This window comes from Stegodyphus dumicola, chromosome 5 (assembly GCF_044657685.1).
Source record: "Stegodyphus dumicola isolate Sdum_Otavi_A_Nest chromosome 5, ASM4465768v1".
Lineage (NCBI taxonomy): Eukaryota > Metazoa > Arthropoda > Arachnida > Araneae > Eresidae > Stegodyphus > Stegodyphus dumicola.
The window spans coordinates 210,759,357-210,781,633 of NC_140772.1; positions in this window are offsets into that span (position 1 = coordinate 210,759,357).

Consider the following 22,277-nt stretch of genomic DNA (forward strand, 5'->3'; position numbering starts at 1 on the left):
TTATAGAATAATATAGAATAATGTTTACATTAATTATAGTAAATTAATGTCATTAAATATCCATGATTTAACTACATATTACAATAACAACTGGTATTGTATAAAGGATGAATGGGTTCTATATGAACAAAACAGAAACTTTATCATTAAGAACAGGACTACAAACAGATTGGAAAGCTTAAATCAGAAGCTGAAAACTGTAATTACCAGATATAGTTCTCTAGGTAAATTTTTTCAAAACTTGATACTTTCTGTTGTATCCACAAATGTTGAGCTAGACCACCGTGCGATAAAAATGATGGAAAAAGTGCCTGTTAAAACTGATAATCTTGATGAAGTTGAGATAGAAATTAATAAAAATCTAACTCAGTTTGCTGCTGGTCATGTCTGTACTGAATATGAACAGTCAAAAAAGATAACATTCTCAACTATATAGAATAATGTTTACATTTTAAGAAAACAAACTGCAATTATTATAGCTACAGAAAATTCATGCAGCTGAGTTTGCCCTGCCGTCATATTATGGCAGTAAGAAGAGAGAAGAATTTACCAATATATTTAAGTTCACTTGCTCGTGTGAGGTGGACTAGACCATATTACTTATCTTCTCACCCTGTGTTCGAAAACATACAACTACAGGGAGGCTTGCATATTACTGCAAAGTAGAAAACTCAAAGTAATAAATCTAGCGAAACAAGTAAAATAACAAAAAACATTAACTTAATTATGTCCACTTTGCCAAGTGATAAATACATATCAATATTATTTAGGGAAACTTAAAGACTTCGAAAATTTATTAACGAGAGATAAATTAATTAATGTACCTGAATTTTCACATGATCAAAATGAAGATATCACAGAACAGCCACACAATTTACTTTTAATAGATACACCAAATGAAGACCAAATAAAATCTTCACAAGACTCTGAGAAAACTATTCTGCAAAATGATGAACAAGAAACTATATCACCAACAAACTGTGATTTGTCATCCATAAAATTGATACGGCCTTTAAAAAAAACAAGGCAATGCAAAAGGGTTTGGCCAAACTGTTACTGGTTTGAATCGAGGGCAGAGGAAAAAGAAACCACAAATTGTGCGTGTGCGAGAGGACACATTTGAAAGCAAGGCGGATAAGGAGAAGCTTGACATTGTACTAAATTATTTTGTGGATTCAAGAGTTGCCATGCGAGCAGCTTCTGGCAAATTGAAGAGGATGAAGTATCTGTTATTCCACAAATTGTACCTATGCAACGTATGAGAGATGAAAGAGTAAACATTGAATCTATTCGAAAGTTTTTTCAAACAGATGCTTTCCTGATAATTGAGCAATTAAAAAATGCAGTCATTTGCATGGGGTGGAAATGCTGTGACTGTTTGGAAGATAAGATAATTGTATTCAGTGTGATTTGTGCCTTAATTGGTATAACTGGACTTGTCAAAATATTGTAATTTATCCACTATCGAAATATTGGTTTTGTCCAAACTGTAGGTAACTGTTATTTGTTGCAAATTCTATTGATTGAAATCTTTGGTACTATTTCGTTTTGAGGACCGTAAAAATCGCCAAAATATTGAACCCAGTGCTGCCAAAAATAATTGCCGCAACCCTAACGCAAGAAAGGTTTGGTTTTGGTTTTATTAGATTACGGCAAAGCACCCGAGGGCTATCTGCCTTAAGGAAGAAATGCCTTCGTGGAGGATTTTCTAAGGGAACTGGCTCGTATACACGCAAGAAAGGAAGTATAATAGTAAATATCTAAAGATTATTGTTTTAATTTATATGAAAGGTTAATTTCATATAATACTTTTTTCTTATTATAATTTATATAAAAAGGACTGAATGGAAGCATAAGAGTTTATATAAAAACGACTGAATGGAAGCATAAGAGAGGACTGAATGGAAGCATAACTGAATGGAAGCATAAGAGTAAATAATTATTTTAATTTATATAAAAAAGGCTAAACATAACTGAATGGATTCCTGCATTGCTATTTCGCTACCGAGTTATCGCTAAAGCATAATTTCATCTTGTTAGTTGTTCAAACATAATTTTCTATAATAAATGATACCTTTTCTTTGAAAAAATTTTATTGCAGATTTTTCATCATCGGCAGTTTCGAAATTGTTAAATCCATAGGATATCAAAAAAGGATTTAAAATCAAAAAAGGATTTATAAATTAAACTAGTATTTCAATGGCGTCTTAAGAAATATAGAACTATCTAAACTTAACGCAATTTGAAATCAGCGCGTAGGCTAGATTTGGCGCGCTATTAAATGGGCACGTTTGCCAGATTTGGCGCTTTCGCGCATACATTTTCGCTACAATTTTTACGGCCCTCAAAACGGAATAGTACCAAATCTTTTTATTACTTAATTAAAGATTACTTAGTTTGTAGAATGTATTGTCTGAGTTCTATTTCATATTTCTGAATTTAATTATTTTTAAATAATGTGTGTTAATGAGAAAGTTGACATTCAAAGAAAATCAACATTTGTTTTATAGCAATGAGTAAGTTAAATTTTCTAAGTACTAATTTATAACACAAACTGTTGACATAAAGCTAATTAACAGTATATGTTCAACAAATGTGTTTCATACAATGATTGGGTAAACGTTTACAATTGGGTGCCCCTTCTTTTTTGGCGATTCTTTTTTGACGCCAAGATCGGCGCCAGGAAGGCACAGTTTCAAGATAGCCGCTACAAAAAACCAAAATGAATTACACAAACTCAGTGTCCATGTACACATTGATCTGTTTTCGCTTAAAAAAATCCCAGAAGTGCACAATGCCTAGTTTGTGCAATTCTGGGACAAACTAGGCATTGTGCACTGCTTAAATTTGTCCATGTACACATCAATCTATTTTCATTAAAATAAAATCAGAAAGCTAAAACAAAGTTAAAACTATCATGGTAATAAGAAATGAGGTTTCATCGCCAAAATTATTAAAAAAAAAAAAAAAAAAAATTGCTAATCGAAGGGGCACCCAATTCTATACTAGAGCTCAATGATTTTACAAAAATATGACATTTAATTATTAAATATTGTTTTAATCATGCATAACTAATTTAAATCATAATAATTACACATTATTTATAGATTAAATTGCAAATAAATAAAATAATTGTTAAGTATAATTTTACTCTAACAAAATGAGCTATTAACTAATGTGAGCTATAAAAAATTGGTACCTTTTTAAAGCATAAGTACCGATCTGATTAAAATAAGTATTAGAGATACTATAATCTCTTTAATAGTGAACATATATATACATGATTTAAGGATTTGATGAAACAATGATATTGATTTGAATTTCATTACAACAATGAGAAATTTAGCAAATGGCCAATTCCATGAAAATATATGTGATAATCACTCTGTAACATAGTATGTATAAAAACTGTAACATAGACAAAAATCAATTTTGTTATACAGATTTAAAAAGAAAAGTCATATTAATTTTTTAATTTCCATTATATTTTTTGTATTCTTTTTAGTTAGTCATGTATATGACAAAAAACAGAAGTGCGATTTGACAACACTAAAAATTAAGGGAATTATGTGCATGAAGTATGTTTAAGTAATTTTTGGCATTAGGAAAAGGTTTGACAAATCCAAATTATTAACCATTTTATTTATTTTTTTATTTTTAATTCAATTTTTACTAATATTTTAATCATCTCGTAATAACATAGTCTCGCAAGGTGATTATTTCCCTATACTGAGCGAGATCAAATACAATCTCAATACAATAGTACAATTACAAAATATAAGAGTCTCAATATACTTGAGAACAATTCAATAAATCAGCAAAAACAAAATGAAGTAATTATGAAGCCAATAAGTGTGCCAAGGATTCTACATAACAATAATTAGTATAAATATTAATGCAAAAGTATAACTATAGATGCAAAGCAGAGGTAATATAACTATCAAATATAATTATTTATACCAAGTAATTAGTCACTGATAATATAATTAATACAACAAAAATATCAATTTATTGCAGCAATAATAAAATATGTCACAGTAATTATGCTAAATCCCAATATATAGTATAATCAGGGTAGGTACGGTTCTTAAGAATCCTTAGGTTTTTTGGAATCTATTTTTGGTTCTTAAAAGTCCTTAATTTCACCTACAATCACAAAAGGTCCTTAATTTTAATGATCTGAAATTTCTTTCTGTTTTTACAACTCCCATTTTGAGTGAGAATAAGCATTTTGGAGGAATATTTTCGGTGATTCACTGGCAAATATGGTTATCTTTTTAATGGGTTCATTGAATTCTTTGAATGGGTATAATTTGTTCCTATTTCTAATAGAAACTGTTCGATATTCAAGTTTCTAGGTAAGAAATAAAAGTTAAGCATTTCGAAATTCTTTCATTTTTTCTAATGAAGAGCTCTTAAACAACATTAAATTCTGTTATATTACTGTTATTAATAGTTCTAAATTTGGCAATTTTAAGATCAATTCCATAAAAAAATTTTAATTACAAAATTTGTGAATTTTTCGCTGATTGTTTTTATACAAATACAATATTAAAGTTCTCAAAGATCTTTTCACTTTTAGGAATGTAAATTCTTTTATTAAACGTTTCTAAATTTGGCGACTTTTTGGCGATTTTAAGATAAATTTCTATAGAAAAATTTTAATTGCAAGATTTATGAATTTTTTGACAATTTTTTAGAACATTATAATATTAATACATTTTATCAAAATAGTGATAATATATGCTATATGATCATATTGTTACGAATTTGGTATTTAAAAAGCTAATGTTAGTTCAATTATAAATTAAATGGTTTTATTTCTCGCGCAGTGCAGCGCGTTACGAATATTAAAAGAAAGCTAAGCCGGAAAATTGAAAATACAACAGCGCGTGGATTAAACAAATAAATATCTCTTTTTGATTTCGAGAAAGTACTGGAAAATTCTACCGCGTGATTTTAAAATCTTATAAAAGGAGGAAAACATCTCAGTTTGTACTAGTTGCTTAGTTTGTTGTTGTTTAGAAAACTGCTCTTGTTGATTGTAGCGAATTCGAGGATTAGCTTTCTTTAGCTGTTTTGAATTACGTTCTATTGGACATTTGGTAGTTAAAAGATAACTACTGTGAGATATTGTAATACTGCATGATAATTTGAGAAAATTTAAGCATTTTTGTTGTGATAATAATAAATTTTTGTTCATTTTTCATCGGACTTGTGCATTTATTTCATAACGAACCCGTACGCAAGCAAAATTTTTGGTGTCAGAAATGGGATTTGAATGCCAATCATAAGAGCGATGGAAGAGCAATTAAGGCAGTTGATATCAGCGATTGCATCGTTTAAAGAAGAAATGAAAGAAGAGATGAAATCTAATCAGGAAAAGATTGAAGCGGGACAGGAAGAAATGAAAGCGGGACAGGAATTCGTCAAAGAGGAGATGAAATCCGTTAAAGACGAGATGAAATCTGTTAGAGACGAGATGAAAGCAGGTCAAGAGGAAATGAAAAGATAAATTACCTGCGTAATAGAGAAAAAATTCGAGGCTATAGAAGGTAGAATAGACTCGGTCGAAAGTAAGGTTGGAGAAATTGAAGAAAGAGTCTCCTCCGTCAAAGAACAAATAGAAGAGAAAGTTTCTGCTGTGGAGGAACGAATTGAAGGAAGAGTTTGTGCCGTCCAACACCAAATCGAACAACAAATTGATGAGAGAGTTTCTGCAGTTGTCAAAGAAATGGAAACTTTAAAGAAATTCGTAGCGACGGCAGGGAGCAAGAGTGATGATTTTAAATTCTTACCGATGCCTGCTCGTCCATCTCTGAAGCTATCCACATATGATGGGAAGACATCCTGGCAAGTGTATAAAACCCAGTTTTCTATCGTTGCGGATGCGAATGAATGGGATTCCCAAGCTAAGGCCTGTCATCTCGCCGCTTCTCTGAGAGCAGACGCAGCGGATATCCTGCAGACGCTTCCCGAAAATCAAAGGCTGGATTTCGAAGCTCTATCCGGCTTTGGAGCTGCGCTTCGGCGAGAAATGTTTAAAAGACTACAGCAGGCTCCAATTAAAATCCCGTCAACAGAAGCTCACCAAAACACTTCAGGAGCTCGCCACGGATGTTGAAAGGCTGTCACATCACGCCTTTTCGGAGTGCCCGACAGAAACAAGGGAAATCCTGTCCCTGCAATATTTCATCGATGGCATCCGGGACCCTGAAATACAGAAAGCACTGCGAATGGTGGATGTTAAAGATCTGAAAAGCGCTTTAGTGTACGCCATGAAATTTGAGGCAGCCCAGCAAGCCACCCGTCGAGACCGCCATCCAGTCAGAGAGAGTCAGTCAGTCCAGGAACCAAGGAATCAAGTCGCTGCTCGTCTAGACGATTTAACTAGACAACTGAACGCCTTGAGACGGAATATTGGTGACAAGAAACCGACCGTAAAGAGCTGGAACTGCGGTGCTGAAGGTCACATACGACGAAACTGCAGAACACCCCAGGGCACGGCTGCTAAGACCGCTCCTAACAATCAGCAGGGAAACTAATTAGTGGCCATCTCGCGGGGCGGAGGTTGTCAGATAATGAAAAGCCCCAGTTTAAAGATTTTCAGATTTCTGCAGTGAGAGGCGGCAGTAATGGACTTTTCATAATAGGACATATTAATGGAGTTCTCTGCAATATGGCGATAGATACAGGAGCCAACGTTACCATCATCCGAAAAGATTTGGTTCAACAATTGCGAAGCAAACTTATCTGGACGCCGCCCTGCGATACCCTACAGACTGTGTCCGGCGAGAAGATCGACATCGATGGAAAAGTAAATGTTAACATCACGTTTGGAAGTGCCGCTTACCATCATACGGCATATGTAGTAGAGATCACTGATTCTTGCATACTCGGATTGGACTTTCTAAGGAAATACAATTTTTCCTTGGACTTTAAAAATAACGAATTGCATTCTACATCTGAGGACATAGCGTTATTTGGAGTTAATGATGAAGAAGTTAAATCTGTCCATAAAGTCATAGCATAAGACAATATCACAATACCGGCAAGAACAGAAATTTTACTTCCTGGATCCATAGCCGAAAACAGAAATTTCCGCTACGGCATCATAGAATATCCCAAAAACTGTAATAGCCCAAAAGGAGTACTAGTAGCCTCAACACTCGTCGACATATCCAGAACGGTTATCCCGGTGAGAGTCGCCAATGTAACTGAGAAGGTGAGAATTATTAAAAAAGGTGACGTGGTTGCAGCATGTACTCCAGTAACCACCATTGAAAGAAAGAGAAACATCCAAGAGTCCGTGTCTTCAGAAAGCATTACATCAGAGTTACTTCAGAATGCGCAATTAAACGATGAAGAGAAGAATGCTGCCGATCGCGTCATTAAAGATATTCAAGTTGTTTTCTCCCTCTCGTCTTCTGACGTGGGTCGAACCAGTTTGACACAACATAGAATCGATACCGGCGATCATCCCCCGATCAAGCAACATCCAAGACGTCTACCGTTTGCTAAACAGGAAGAGGTACGAACACTTTTAAAGGATATGGAAGAAGGCGATGTCATCGAGCCTTCAGCAAGTCCGTGGGCATCTCCCATCGTCCTAGTCAGAAAGAAAGACGGCTCAAAAAGATTTTGCGTCGACTATCGCCGGTTGAATGAATTTACGAAGAAAGACAGTTACCCTCTTCCTAGATTTGACGACATTCTAGACACTCTTTCTGGAAGCAAGTGGTTCTCAACACTTGATTTAAAGAGTGGTAATTGGCAGGTAGAAATACACCCCGAAAACCGAGAAAAGACGGCATTTACTACGGGTCAAGGGTTGTGGCAATTCAAGGTGATGCCGTTTGGACTGTGTAATGCGCCCGAAACATTCGAACGCCTTATGGAGACTGTTTTGAAAGGTCTTTCCTACGAAGCCTGTCTGATATACCTGGACGATATCATCATCGTCGGAAAGAGTTTTGAAGAGCATCTAGAAAATCTTAGAAAGGTGCTTCAGAAACTGTAAGAGGCCAATCTGAAGCTCAGTCCCGCTAAATGTAAATTGTTCCGAAATGAAGTGACTTACCTGGGACATGTCATCTCTGCAGAAGGTGTGCGCACGGATCCTGAAAAGGTGTCAGCCGTTAAATCCTGGAAACGTCCCGAAAATGTCCATCAGTTGAGGAGCTTCCTAGGACTTTGCACCTACTGTAGGAGATTCGTGAAGGACTTTTCTTCCATCGCAAGACCCCTTCACAAGCTGACAGAGAGCAAGTAAAGATTCTTGTGGACAAAGGAATGCGAGGATGCATTTAACAATTTAAAGGAAGCTTTAACATCTGCTCCAATCCTGACGTATCCTCAGCTCGACAGACCATTTATTCTCCACACGGACGCGAGCAATGAAAGTGTCGGTGCTGTTTTGTCACAAGAAATAGACGGCCAAGAACGTGTAGTAGCTTACTGGAGCAAGTGCCTGTCTAAACCGGAGAAAAATTACTGTGTTACTAGGAAAGAGTTGCTCGCCATAGTTAAAGCTGTAGAAGATTTCCATCATTATCTATACGGCAGAAAATTCCTCCTCCGCACGAACCATGCCTCATTGGCCTGGCTTTTAAATTTCAAGGATCCTGAGGGTCAAATAGCCAGGTGGATACAGGGACTCCAAGAATATGACATCACTATCCGTCATCGTAAGGGACCATCACACGGGAACGCCGACGCCCTGTCTAGACGACCTTGCCCGGAAAGCTGCCGATATTGTTCGAGGGTCGAAGCGAAATACGAGCTCCTGACTCCCGTAGCAAGACAAAGTACAACATCAACATCGGCTGATCGAGAACCGTGGAGTGATGATGAAGTCAGGAAAGACCAGCTGGAAGACCGCGACATTAAATCCATAATTGATTTAATGCAGTCATCAAACAGAAAACCTACCTGGTAGGACATTTCTATCTGTAGTCCTACAACCAAATTGGCACTCTGGGATATTGGGCACTCTGAGATTCACTTCACATTCGAAACGGCGTCTTACACCGGAAATTCGAATCGGGTGATGGGAAGACGTTCCGATGGCAACTTATACTTCCAAGATCCCGCATTCCTGACGTCCTTAAATAATTACATAGCAGCCCTACAGGAGGTCACTTTGGAATAATGAAGACCTTGCAGAGTTCGTGAGCGCTTTTACTGGAATAATGCAAAAGGATGACGTGCAAAAGTGGTGCCGATCTTGCGATGCCTGTGCAGGTCGGAAAGGACCGAGGAGACGCAGCCGAGGCAAGCTGCAACGTTACAACGTAGGGGCGCCTTTTGAACGTATCGCCTTTGACATCCTGGGACCTCTGCCACGAACTGCTGATGGCAACAAATTCATACTCGTTGTCATTGATTACTTCACCAAGTGGCCTGAAGTTTATCCTATTCCTGATCAAGAGGCTGTCACAGTAGCTGAGGTAATGATACAGCATTGGATTTCCAGGTTCGGAGTGCCTCTTCAGTTACATTCCGATCAGGGAAGGAATTTTACTTCGGCAGTAATCAAAGAACTATGTAAACTACTCGGCATTGACAAAACCCAAACGACGCCATTACATCCCCAGTCGGACGGCATGGTAGAGAGGTTCAATCGAACCCTCCTTAATAACCTCTCATTAGTGGTTTCTAGAAACCAAAAGAATTGGGACAAGAAATTACCACTGTTTTTACTGGCTTACCGCAGTGCTGTCCACGAGACTGTCCCGAGACCTTGTGATCTATTGTTTGGTCGCCCTCCGGATGCTCCTTCATCGTCTGAGGAATATATTCAAGATCTCCAGGCCCGGTTTGAAGTGATGCACAACTTTGCACGAGAGCGAGTCAACGTGGCGACGGAGAAGATGAAGACCCGCTACGACACAAGAGCTACTGAACATCAATTCCACGAAGGAGACAAGGTGTGGTTGGGGAATCCGACTCGACGGAAAGGACTTTGTCCGAAATTACAGTCACCTTGGGATGGCCCGTACACAGTCCTAAAAAGGCTGAATGACGTCGTGGTTCGGATTCGTAAGTCTTCGAACTCTAAACAGAAAGTCGTTCATTACGACAGGTTAGCTCATTACTATGGCCATAGTACGTAATGTAAATAATTGTAAATAGTATCAGACCATGTTCCTTTTTGTTTTTGAATGTGTATTTAGTATTTGATTTGTATTTAGTATTTGTTTTGTATTTAGTATTTGATAGCATTTGATTTGTTTAAGTTAGTTATTGCATTTATTGTTCATGTTGTTTTGATATTGTAATGTAATGTTTATGCCTCAGTTGCATTTATGCCACAGTTGTAAGTTTAGCTTCCTGTACAGAGATTGAACTGCCCGGGACGTGCAGTCCTTGGGAAGGGGACAGTGTTACGAATTTGGTATTTAAAAAGCTAATGTTAGTTCAATTATAAATTAAATGGTTTTATTTCTCGTGCAGTGCAGCGCGTGACGAATATTAAAAGAAAGCTAAGCCGGAAAATTGAAAATACAAGATCGCGTGCATTAAATAAATAAATATCTCTTTTTGATTTCGAGAAAGTACTGGAAAATTCTAGCGCGTGATTTTAAAATCTTATAAAAGGAGGAAAACATCTCAGTTTGTAGTATAGTTGGCGCAGCGTAAATCGCCTTAATTAAAAACTTAAGTACCAACGCCTTAGGGCAATTTACCAACAGAGATGGTTAAAGTAGCGGTTGGCTACTAATTGCCGCCTAGCCATTGACTCGATTTCGATTTCTAGTTTGTAGTAGTTGCTTAGTTTGTTGTTGTTTAGAAAACTGCTCTTGTTGATTGTAGCGAATTCGAGGATTACCTTTCTTTAGCTGTTTTGAATTACGTTCTATTGGACATTTGAGTAGTTAAAAGATAACTACTGTGAGATATTGTAATACTGCATGATAATTTGAGAAAATTTAAGCATTTTTTGTTATGGTAATAATAAATTTTTGTTCATTTTTCATCGGACTTGTGCATTCATTTCATAACGAACCCGTACGCACGCAACAATATAATGAAACATAAGCTTTTCGAAGTTATTTCATTTTTTTCTAGTGAAGAGCTCTTGAACAACTTTTCGCTTTTAGAGATGTGAATTCTTTTATTAGAGGATTATAAATTTGACGATTTTAAGATGAGTTTCTATACAAAATTTTTAATTTGGAGATCAGGGAATTTTCGCCAGTTTTTTTTAAACATTATAACATTTAAAGATTTCATGAAAGTAATGGTAGTATAATGAAATTAACTTCAGAAATAGTATTAAAATAAAACATGTTTATTTTTCGCCGTAATTACAAAGTGACGCTGTTTTCTATTTTACTACTTACTTTTACAAGTTATTACAAAGTGACATTGTTTTCTATTTTACTGACTTATTATACAATATTTTGAATCTAAAAAATAAACCAGGTAATAAATGCTATGACGCATAATTTAAGAAATAATCGAAACAATTGATAGCAAAAGCAAAATAACTATGTAATTAAATGAATGTCTTCTTTTTAGTTTTTTCATGGTAAGAGTTTTTCTGATATAATTATGTCAGAATATACATCAGTTTTCTCTACAAAGTAAATTTTACACTTTTTTCCTTTTATTTTTTTTTTGGGGGGGGGGCAATTTGCCCAGAAGAGCTATTAATTTTAATTTGCCATTTTGCGTCATCCACTCTAAAACAGCATTTCACTTTTCAAATTTTTGCCACCAAAAATTAGAACCCTGCATTATATTTAAAGAAATTAAATAATGAAGAATCTGCATGAATGTATGTATGTATCTCCAAGAGTGAAAAAACAATGGTACCTGTAAACATCAAATTTTGAATACAGTCAAAAGTCGTTAATCCGGACTAGTCGGGACTTCCACGATTCCGGATTATCGATTTTTCCGGATTATAGATCATCAGTTTAAATCGCGTAACATGGCATGCAGAAATTCTAAAATTAAAAATATGAAACCGTAATTTATGAAATAAAGAACAATTATGATCTAAAGGGTATCAAAATTTACAAAAAAAAAGCTTAATATTTATTTGTTTACTTTATTAAACATTTCTTTCAATGTAAGTTGATTAAGTTGCTTCGTTTTATGTGATAATACTTTCTCTTTAATTCTATAAAAAGACATAATTTCTTGTTCAGTTACAAAGTTCCGCTGTTCAAGTCCGGTTAATTGCTGTGCCGAGAATACCGACTAACTAGTCAATCGAAATTTTTTCGTTTTCACTAACCTCTCTGTCACATTCTTCATGTCTTTATCCATTTTTTGCAGCAATTCCACTTTTTGTTTGATGGACATCGAAACATACTTTCGTTTTGTACGATCCTTTGGGAGCTTCAGAATCAAAAATTCTATTTGACATAATCGAAAGTTCAAGTTTACTTTTATAGTATTGCTCTTACAGTCTGCAAAAAATAATAAGCCGGAGCAATTCGAAAATTAAGGAACAACGCAATCATCAACATTAACTGAAATAGATAATTAGATAATTTTAGCTTACACCATCCGTTATACATAAAACGCGCACGCGAAAACGTATTCTGTGCTTGCGCACACGCAAATGCGCAGTCGTAAGAGTCTTACGCGCATGCGTAAACGCCTATGCGAATGTGTCAACGCGGCGCATGCGCAGAAAGTTTTAGCTCTGAGGTCAGGATTATAGATCATTCCGAATTATGGGTGTCCGAATTAACGACTTTTGACTGTAATATAATCCTAGTGTTTCAATATACTTACGCTAAATACAAGGTTGTTTTTACGATTTTGATTGTCACATTAGCGTGTTTCTCTTCTAGTGTAACATACTCCTCCACTCGAATCTGGGCATCTGGGAGCCCAAATTTGTAATCTGTTTTATTATCTATTTCATATTTTGTAAAACTTTAATGAATTTTTGATTAGCAAACTCAACGATTTCAAAGCGAAAAATGGCAACGCTGTATGGAAAAAAAAAAAAAAAAGCATTTTTATCTTCAACATGCGAGATTGTGTATTGAAAATTCTAAAGATATGCACTTTTTTAATATTTTGTAATACTGCTGTTGAATTGAATTGTGTGAAGTAAGAAGAACATGATATTTAATAAATAAAGGTAACACACAAAATGTTTAAAAAAGCCCCTTTGGGCATAAATATAGAATCTGAAAGCTTTCAGATTTATTATTATTATTTATTTTTCCCCAAAAAACATTTCTGGCTTTTTACTGTTTCAGAATTAGTAGGGGTAATTTTTCTTTAGGATTTTTGACATTGCAACTTGGAAAGTTTAGAAGGATTTGAAGGCAAGATTTATAGACTCATGATTCTAGAATATTCCAGAAAAATGTGACAAAATGAGAAATGTCTTCATAGTATTAACACATAATGGATGATAATCTTCCCTTTATTTTCTCTTCTTTTCGCAAAGCACAAGCGTTAAAAATATCATTAATATTTCTAATCTTATCACATGGATAGGTATTTGTAGAAAGGAATTTTTGTAGTTATAAAGAAATTAAAAACTGACATTTCAAAAGATTCATCTTATATGTCTCAATGCATCATACTTAGGGCTCGCACTAGACATTTTCCCACCTGATGGATTTTCCACCTCTGTGGATCCTAAATTCTGCTGCCTAGTGCCTTCCTAAATTCTGCTCTCAGTGCCTGTCCTAAATTCTAAAAGTTTTGTCATTTCTAGATTTTGTTGCTCGGGTGTGTCACTAAACTCTAAAAATTCTGCCATACCGGCTATGTAACCAGACCATGCCATATGTAATTTTAATTTTTTTCTGAATGTTCATACTATTACTAAAGAAATAAAGTTAGCAGCTTTTCTATACGTTCTAAATGCATTTGGTTTTTTAGAATGACAGACACCTTTAATTAAATCCAAAAATTCTAAAATGGCGAGGAAACGTATTAAAGAAAGAAACTAATACATAAAGAGAAAGAAAATTATTCTTTAAAGATATGTACAGTTATTATTATGTAAATTAAACAGTTGTTTTTAATTTCAGCCTTTACTGTAACTTCTTCTTTCCTTTTCCCCACCAGCATGGAAATCATTTAGATAGTTTTTAAACTGAGGTTTTTAGATTGTAAGACAGTGTTTCTGGCCTTCCCTTGCACGCTGCATTAGTTCCTGCCAGTTGTGACAATTTGTAATTATTCGTGTTTGCATTATCGCTGCTGACACTTTGATTTGTTACGATGATAGAGTTACTGAGCCAACTTAGATTAAAATTAAATTGTATAGTCTTGACTACTAGTCGACATTTTTAGTTTGAATTTGACTGTTCCTGTTTAATTACATCACCACAAGTTGTAGTGTAATTTGCTAGCATACAAATGTGTTTTTATGTTCTAAGCTCTTTTTTTTTTTTTTTTTTTTTTTTTTTTTTTTTTAATAAGAGACTTATTTAAACCTTTATCTGATTGTAATTACTTTCAGACATAACGATAATTTGCTTCACGTTTGTCTGGGAGTTTGGACTATTTAACTTTTACCAGATCAAGGAAAATCTCATTAGATTATAAGGTATATTTTAATTTTATAAGTTATTTTAAGTTTATGACACTTTTCCAACTCTTCCAGTTTCAACTTACAATTCCTTACCAGAACGAGTTTTTCATGGAAGTAGGAAAGGGAGGAGGGGCCATTCCGCGCTAGAAGTGAAGCACTGCTTTGAAGCTTGGGTCACCAGACGGGGTGTTCTTTGTTTACATTCAGAAGCTCGCTTGACAAGATTCTGATAGTATTTCGACACACGACAGTTCCATAGAAATCGAAAAAGGGACACTCTCGCATGAAAGAAACATTCATAGTGTGATGGATAATTGCAATTTGTATAGTTTACTGACATTTACGCAAAAATCACATCTTGGTTATTTTTCGATAACAACAACAGCGATTTTGATTATGAATTTGTTTTATAAAATTCTAAGCTGTTGCACTACAAAAATATAGATTTGAAGAAAATTGCTAAAAGAGATCGACCAAAATTTATTTTCTAGAAGATTTGAAAAGTTTGAAACTTGATGGCTAAATGTAAATATAAAATTATGTATGTTAAAATATTTGTAATTAGGCACATAGGTCAGATTAAGTTTTTATTAAATAGAAGATGCATGCAAGGGCTATCTGCCTAAAGAGAGAGATGCCATCGTGGAGGAATTTTGAAGAAAAACTGACCTTTGAGTGGATATTAAAAATAATACTTATAATTTTCATTCAAATTATATTCATATATATTTTTTATGTAAAACTTTCGGGTGTATGCTAAATTAGTGTAAATTACTTTACACGAAAAATATAGTGAATGCACAGAAATTAAAGATTTGCACATGCCGGAAAAGATAAATAGGAAATATGTATGGGTATTTATGCATGTGCTTGCAAAAAGCATGTATCTGCCTTTGACAAAATACTTAAATATTCATTAAATTATTTATAAATGTATTTGAAATGAAGAATTTATTCACTTATAAACAACTGTGAAAGTACTGTGAAGAAATCTAATGATTAAATGTATCTAATTTATAATGATTATAAATGTTATCTAAATATATAATAACCTTAATATTGAATTGTAAACATAAATTGAAATCCTGTTGACAAATACGTTATAAAACTATTTAAGCAAGAATTGTTCGTATTGGAAAGCAATCTGTTAAAAGGTATTGTAAAGCAAATGCTATGAGATGCGCACTTAAGAACGTAATAAAGAGTTTTGGAATATGTATTGTTGAAATGACGGGTAAAAAAAAATCTGATAAGTATAATTAAAAGAATTATTCCCTTTACATTTTATAATAACTCAGTTACAAGTTTTAAATAATACTTTAAAAAAAAAAAAAAAAAAAAAAAAAAAAAAAAAAAAAAAACTTATTTTATTCCCTTTCAGAAATGTTCAGAGAAAGTCAAATACTATTTAATTCCTAATAATTCTCTAATTTAAAATGAACCGAATAGAGAATTAATTATAAATTGACTTACATTTTTCGATTTAAAAGAAGCCAAAAAATCATGTCATATTTAAGAAAGTATTTTAGGAAAAAGCTCTATAAATAGAAAAGAAATAATGCATAATTTTAATATTAATAGTACAATAAACTTTGATCTTAATTTTTGTACCTTAACCGAATAAAATCGAATTACCTTAATTTTTTTTTCTAATGTAATTAACGAAAACTTGTGAAAATATTTCATTCAAATTAAACCATTCTGTGAAAACTGTCCTATGAAAAGTATAGCATTTAATTCCGTTCAGAATGAAATGTTGTTTAAAAATATGTTGTTTTCACATACTTAGGACTCTGAAGTGTTGTAGAAAAAGAAAATATATACATTTATATGTATATTTGCGACGTAATTACAAAATATTTACACCCGAACGCGTCAAATCCCATAGAACTCAATGGTAAATGACCCAATGTTTTGGTCACCACGTAGGGATCGCCGGTGCTTCAGAGCAGGGTACGGAGAAACGTGTTTAGGGCGACTCCATCTTACTTCCTACCTCCATGGAGTTTTTAGAATCGTGTTGAATACAAAGGAGAAGAAAGTAGTAAAGTCAAAATTCCACTGAGCAGAGAGAGAGTTAGGATTCCTGAATAGCGCACGTTTGCCCTTTGGCTACGTCTCTCTAACTGTTACTGTGCCCAGGCATATTATGGGCCTTTTGATAGCTTTGCTGGCTAAGCTAATATTATGGGCCAACTAAATTATGGGCTTCGGCTAAATCTCTTTAGTTAGTCATTAGTTACTTCTTATTCTTACATTTTGAGTTTAAGCTCAAATGGAGGCTTCGCTGTATGCCCTGAGAAAGGGTCATCTGTTAAATCCTTATTTTGAGCAAATAAAGGGTAATTAACCCTTCTTGAGTTTATGTTTCTGTTCTCGGACTTAAGCAATTATTCGCTTAGCAGTTCACTAGGTTCTTCAACACTTGATTAATAGAATACAAATGAGGTACCCTACAAGATACGTTATCGACAGATTTACAAGTTAGGAGATAAAGCAAGCAGAAACTAATAAGAACACTGGTTTGCATATTGAAACAAATTTATAATTGTTAGAAAAGATCCTTAAAGAGAAGAACATTTATATAAATTAGCCAAAATGTCTGGGAAGGCTTCAAATAAAAACGTGATTAAATATTTTGTTGAGTGTTGTTGCTACAAAATATTAATGTTTTGTAGCTTTCAATGTCTAATTATGCTAATATCGTTTAAGAATCAGTGTCGTAAATTACATATGTTTTATACTATGGTATTAGAATGGAAACTGTGAATGATTATTTTAATAGCATTTTTTTAACAAGTATTTTAAAAAATTTAATAGTCGCCATGTAAATCTTTAATGACTCATGGTATCTAACTACCTAATTTAATTATTTGTAACTAACTGGTTACCCTTAAAATTATTGTTGCATGTTATTGCCTTTCATTAATCCTTACCGTAGTCACAAGATATAACAGAGAAATGTAAAATTTAAAGTAAAACTTATTCTTTGTAGCTAGTGAGACTTAAAATAATACAAAACAACTTATCGCCTGTGTTGCTTTAGTAGCTTATAGGAGCCTTAAAGTATATTAATTGGGTTACAACCCTAGAACTCTACACGAACCTATGATACTAACTGCGTCAGACAGATAGAGCATAATTAACTTTCAAAACTTGCCAACCGCGCCTACATCAGACTTTCAGGTCTGTTCTGATCAGCAGGTCTCTCTCTAGGCAAGCAAAATTCCACTGACTTTAATAAGCGGTAACAAACAGCCAGTCATATTTTACCAGTCATGCTGATTATGATTTTATTTCTCATTTTAACCTATGCCATTTAACAAAATCTACCTGCTATTTACTAAACCTCTAGACTGAGCAAATACGTGACAAAGTGAGACATAAAAGAAAAAGTAAATATAAAACTAACTGTTAGTAAAACATAAATAAAATGTCACTAATCTTCTTCCAAATATGTCCAACTGTTAGTGTAAAATATTTAAGGCAACTTGAAAATTTATAAATAAAAAAGGTGGTTTTATTCTCAAATTTGTTTTATAATTATTTTTATTAAATTATGTTTGATAATAATGCATCTTGCTTCCAGATCTAATTTATTCTTAGGATGGTATTACAAAAGTTAAGTTCAGCCATAGATAATATCCTTAATTGAATTTACTCAGTTCCCTTTTGCTGACAGGTCCTTAATTGGTTTCATTAATGGTCCTTAAAAATCCTTCATTTCCATGCACAGAAATATGTACGAAGCCTTTATAATGCAATCAGGTTAAAAGGAAGAACAGGGAGAGCTGATTGTTTTGTTAAGGCAACCTTATATTTTGGTGTCCTGAAGCAGTTACAGTGGATGGACAAAAATATGGAAACACCTTGTGAAATGCATGTTTGAAAAGAAAGATTGATTTTAATGAAATATGTAGGTGGCGCTGGCGTTTTTGATTACTGGCGCCACCTATACAACTTCGTAAATGTGCTAAACAGTTCAGTTGTTGTCGGAGTACTGTTATGTGAGGTTGTCATTGCATTATGTCAGAGTTAACAGATTTCGAACGTGGGCAAATTGTTGGAGCACGTATGGTAGGTGCTTCCGTAAGCAAGATAGCCGAGGTGTTTAGTGTTTCAAGAGGTACTGTATCGAAGATTTATTCCGCATATTTGAAAAGCGGAAAAACATCATCTGCTAAATCACAGCGCGGACGAAAGTGTGTCCTGAGTGATCGTGACAGACGATCATTAAGGGCAATTGTGACGAAAAATAAGAAGACCACAGCTGCAAAAGTTACTGCTGAAATGAATGTTGTGTTACCGAACCCTGTGAGTACCAAAACAATTAGAAGGGAGCTTCATAAACAGGAAATTGCTGGCCGTGCTGCAATTGAGAAGCCACTCATCAGTGATGCTAATGCCCGTAACAGGAAAAGGTGGTGTTTAAGTCATAAATCCTGGACTATAGAGCAGTGGAAGCGAGTAATATGGTCTGACGAGTCTTCTTTCACATTGTTTCCCACTTCTGGCCGAGTTTACGTCTGGAGAACGCCATCTCAAGCCTATAATATAGACTGTTTGTTGCCAAGAGTGAAACATAGCGGGGGTTCTGTTATGGTTTTGGCAGCCATATCGTGGTTCTCTGCTAGCCCCATGATAACTGTGTCAGGGCACATGACTGCCAAGACTTATGTGAACATTTTGGCCGATCAAGTTCATCCCATGGTACAAACTTTGTTCCCCGATGGTGATGGTGTCTTCCAAGACGACAAAGCCCCTGTTCACACAGCTCACATTGTCCAGGACTGGTTTTCTGAGCACGAGGATGAGTTGTCCCATCTCCCCTGGCCACCACAGTCATCAGTCCTGAATATTATCGAACCTTTGTCTTCTACATTGAAACGGAAAGTGCGTTCTCGTTATCCACCGGCAACATCGTTATCTGAACTTGCCACCGTTTTGCAGGAAGAATGGTATAATATTCCCTTGGCAAACATACAGGAACTGTATTTATCCATTCCGAGAAGACTGCAAGCTGTTTTCGATGTCAACGGGTTTCCTACACCATATTAAGCAAAGAAACATGTTTTTTTAAAGGTGTTTCCATATTTTTGTCCAACCCCTGTAGATTTAAAAAAAAAAAAAACCACCTTTCAAAATAAAATACTTTTTATTAACAAATACTTGCATTTACTTATTTTGACATTATTATGCTACCATTTAGTGACTGATCAATCGCACAGATTATAAGGTATTTTTCCCACCTTCTTGGCATGTCTTCGTGGTGTGGTGGTCTGCACGCTGGATGCGTATTCCAGAGGTCCGTGGTTCGATTTCCGGTGAGGGTAATGTTAATTTTTCATATCTCCTACCTTCAAAATTGCCTAATGTCTCTACAGTGGTGTCCGAACTAAAAGGGTGTTGGATGATGATTCTCCTCACCCAGAATTTGGCAACTAGGGTCCCCTGAAAACCTCAGTCACCGTTTAAAAGAGGAAGCATATAAGGTATTTCTCCCACCTTCTTGGCATGCCTTCGTGATGTGGTGGTCTGGTCTGCACGCTGGCCGCATATTCCAGAGGTCCGTGGTTCGATTCCCGGGGAGGGCGTTGCTAATTTCTTATATCTCCTGCTTCCAAAATTACCTAATGTCTCAACAAGATCAACTAGTCAATAATATAATTATGATAAAACAATAATATAAATAAAGTGTAGTAATAATATATACGAAATATACGTAATACCCGTACAATATAGCAATAATGAAATATGTCATAGTAAATGTGCTAGATCACAGTATCTAATATGGTGCAATAAATATAGATAACGCTGCTAGATTCCAAAATATAATGTAATGTAATCAAATAGGTAGTATTATACCTTAAAATGAAGTATTATAATCTATAACAAGTAAAATAATTAGCTAATGAAGTACAACACACATGGTGTCACTATACATATTCACCAGCAAGACAATAATTTGCAAGTAATAATTATCAGTTACAAAGACGAGGTCAATATATATGCATGATAATGTTCAGGAAATGATTAGATAAAATATGGATTTAATGATGGTTCTAATTGCAAGTGAGGACCTATAATTAGTTCAAAAATCTTTAATGTATTGACAAAAAGGCTACAGAAATTACTTAAATTCTTTTATTTAACAGAGGAATATTTATGCAAACTTAGACTCTAATCTTATAGCATAGGACTGTCAGAATTTATTATTCAATAAGAAAACTTACTGAAAATCATAATATTTTCATATATGCATCACTTTTTCAGTATCCACACATGTTTATAGGTTCAAACACCATATTTCAAAATCAAAATTATTTATGAAATAAAATCTTATAAAATCTCATAAATCATTTGTGTGTGCAAATTTTTAAATCTAAATCTCTTACATTAAATTATTTCTGTCTTTTAAATTAAATCCCATTATTTATTTAAATTTAATTTATTAATGTGTTTGTACTAATATTTTAAAATTCTTTGAAATATTTTTTGTGCCCTGAATATGTCAAATATTTCCAAAAAAAAAAAAAAAAAAAAAAAAAAAAAAAAAAAGAAAAAAAAAGAAAGAAAAGAAACAGGCATACAAAGTTGTTATTAGCCAGTATTATACGATTAATTATTCATTTAATAGTTGATTTAATCGCTTTAAACTTATTTCATGTGTAAATTTTCTACACAGAAATCCCTCCGTGTAGAAATTTTTATTATCTTTTCTCAGACGAGAATTTTTAAAGAGGAATTAATTAGTCTTGATTGTGCAAAACAAATCTTTGAAGCTAAATGTATTCTAAGAAGTACAAAATACGTAAACAAAATTTTGTCTCTCCCCCCAAATCAGTCATTTAAACTATTCCATCCGTTCAGGAAAACGATAAACATTGCGAACATAAAAATCTACTCTTTTTTATATATACTTTAAAATAAGGAAATGCGTTCCTTCTTTTTATATATATAAGAAAAGGAATCCATTTTTCTTTCTAATCTTTTGAAAGTCGCCAACGCTTTAAAAAATGATAAACTACGCCAAGGTAAGTAACCTGCCTTTAATAAAAAAAAAAAAAAAAAAAAAAAAAAAAAACTACAACACTTTAGGCAGTTTGCGTACGTAGAATTCGTTCTTTTCGATTGGGTTCAAATGATGGATCCGACAACTCAATGCGCATGCGTGGTTAATGTTGGTGCGAATAGCATCGGCCTGCCCATAATGCTCCAAACGTGCGCAATAAGCGAGAGATCCGGCGACCTTGCTGGCGAAGGTGATGTTCGGGAAGCACTAAAGCAAGCAGTAGAAACATGTGCAGTGTGGGGGCGGGCATTATCTTGCTGATATCTAAGCCCAGGGTGGCGTGACAGGGCAACACAACGGGCTTTAGAACTTCGTCGACGTACCGTCGTTTAAGGTTGCGACGGATGAAAACCAAGAGGTCCTGCTATGAAATGAAATGGCACCCCAGACCATTACTCCTGGTTGTCGGCCTTTCTGCCGGAAGACAGTCAGGTTGGCATCACACCGCTGTCTGAGGCGTCTCCAGACTCGCCTTCGCTGGTCATCGGTCTCAGTTCCAAGCAGGACTCATTACTGAAGACTAGACTATTCTACTCCAGTCAGTGACATTCCATTGCGAATGAGCCCGACACCACTGCAAACGGGCTTGGTGTTCTACAGAGGTCAATGGTAGTCGGCGCAAGGGGCGCCATGACCTCAGCTCCCTTTCTGGGAGCCGTCTATGAATGGTCCTTGCGGTCACTG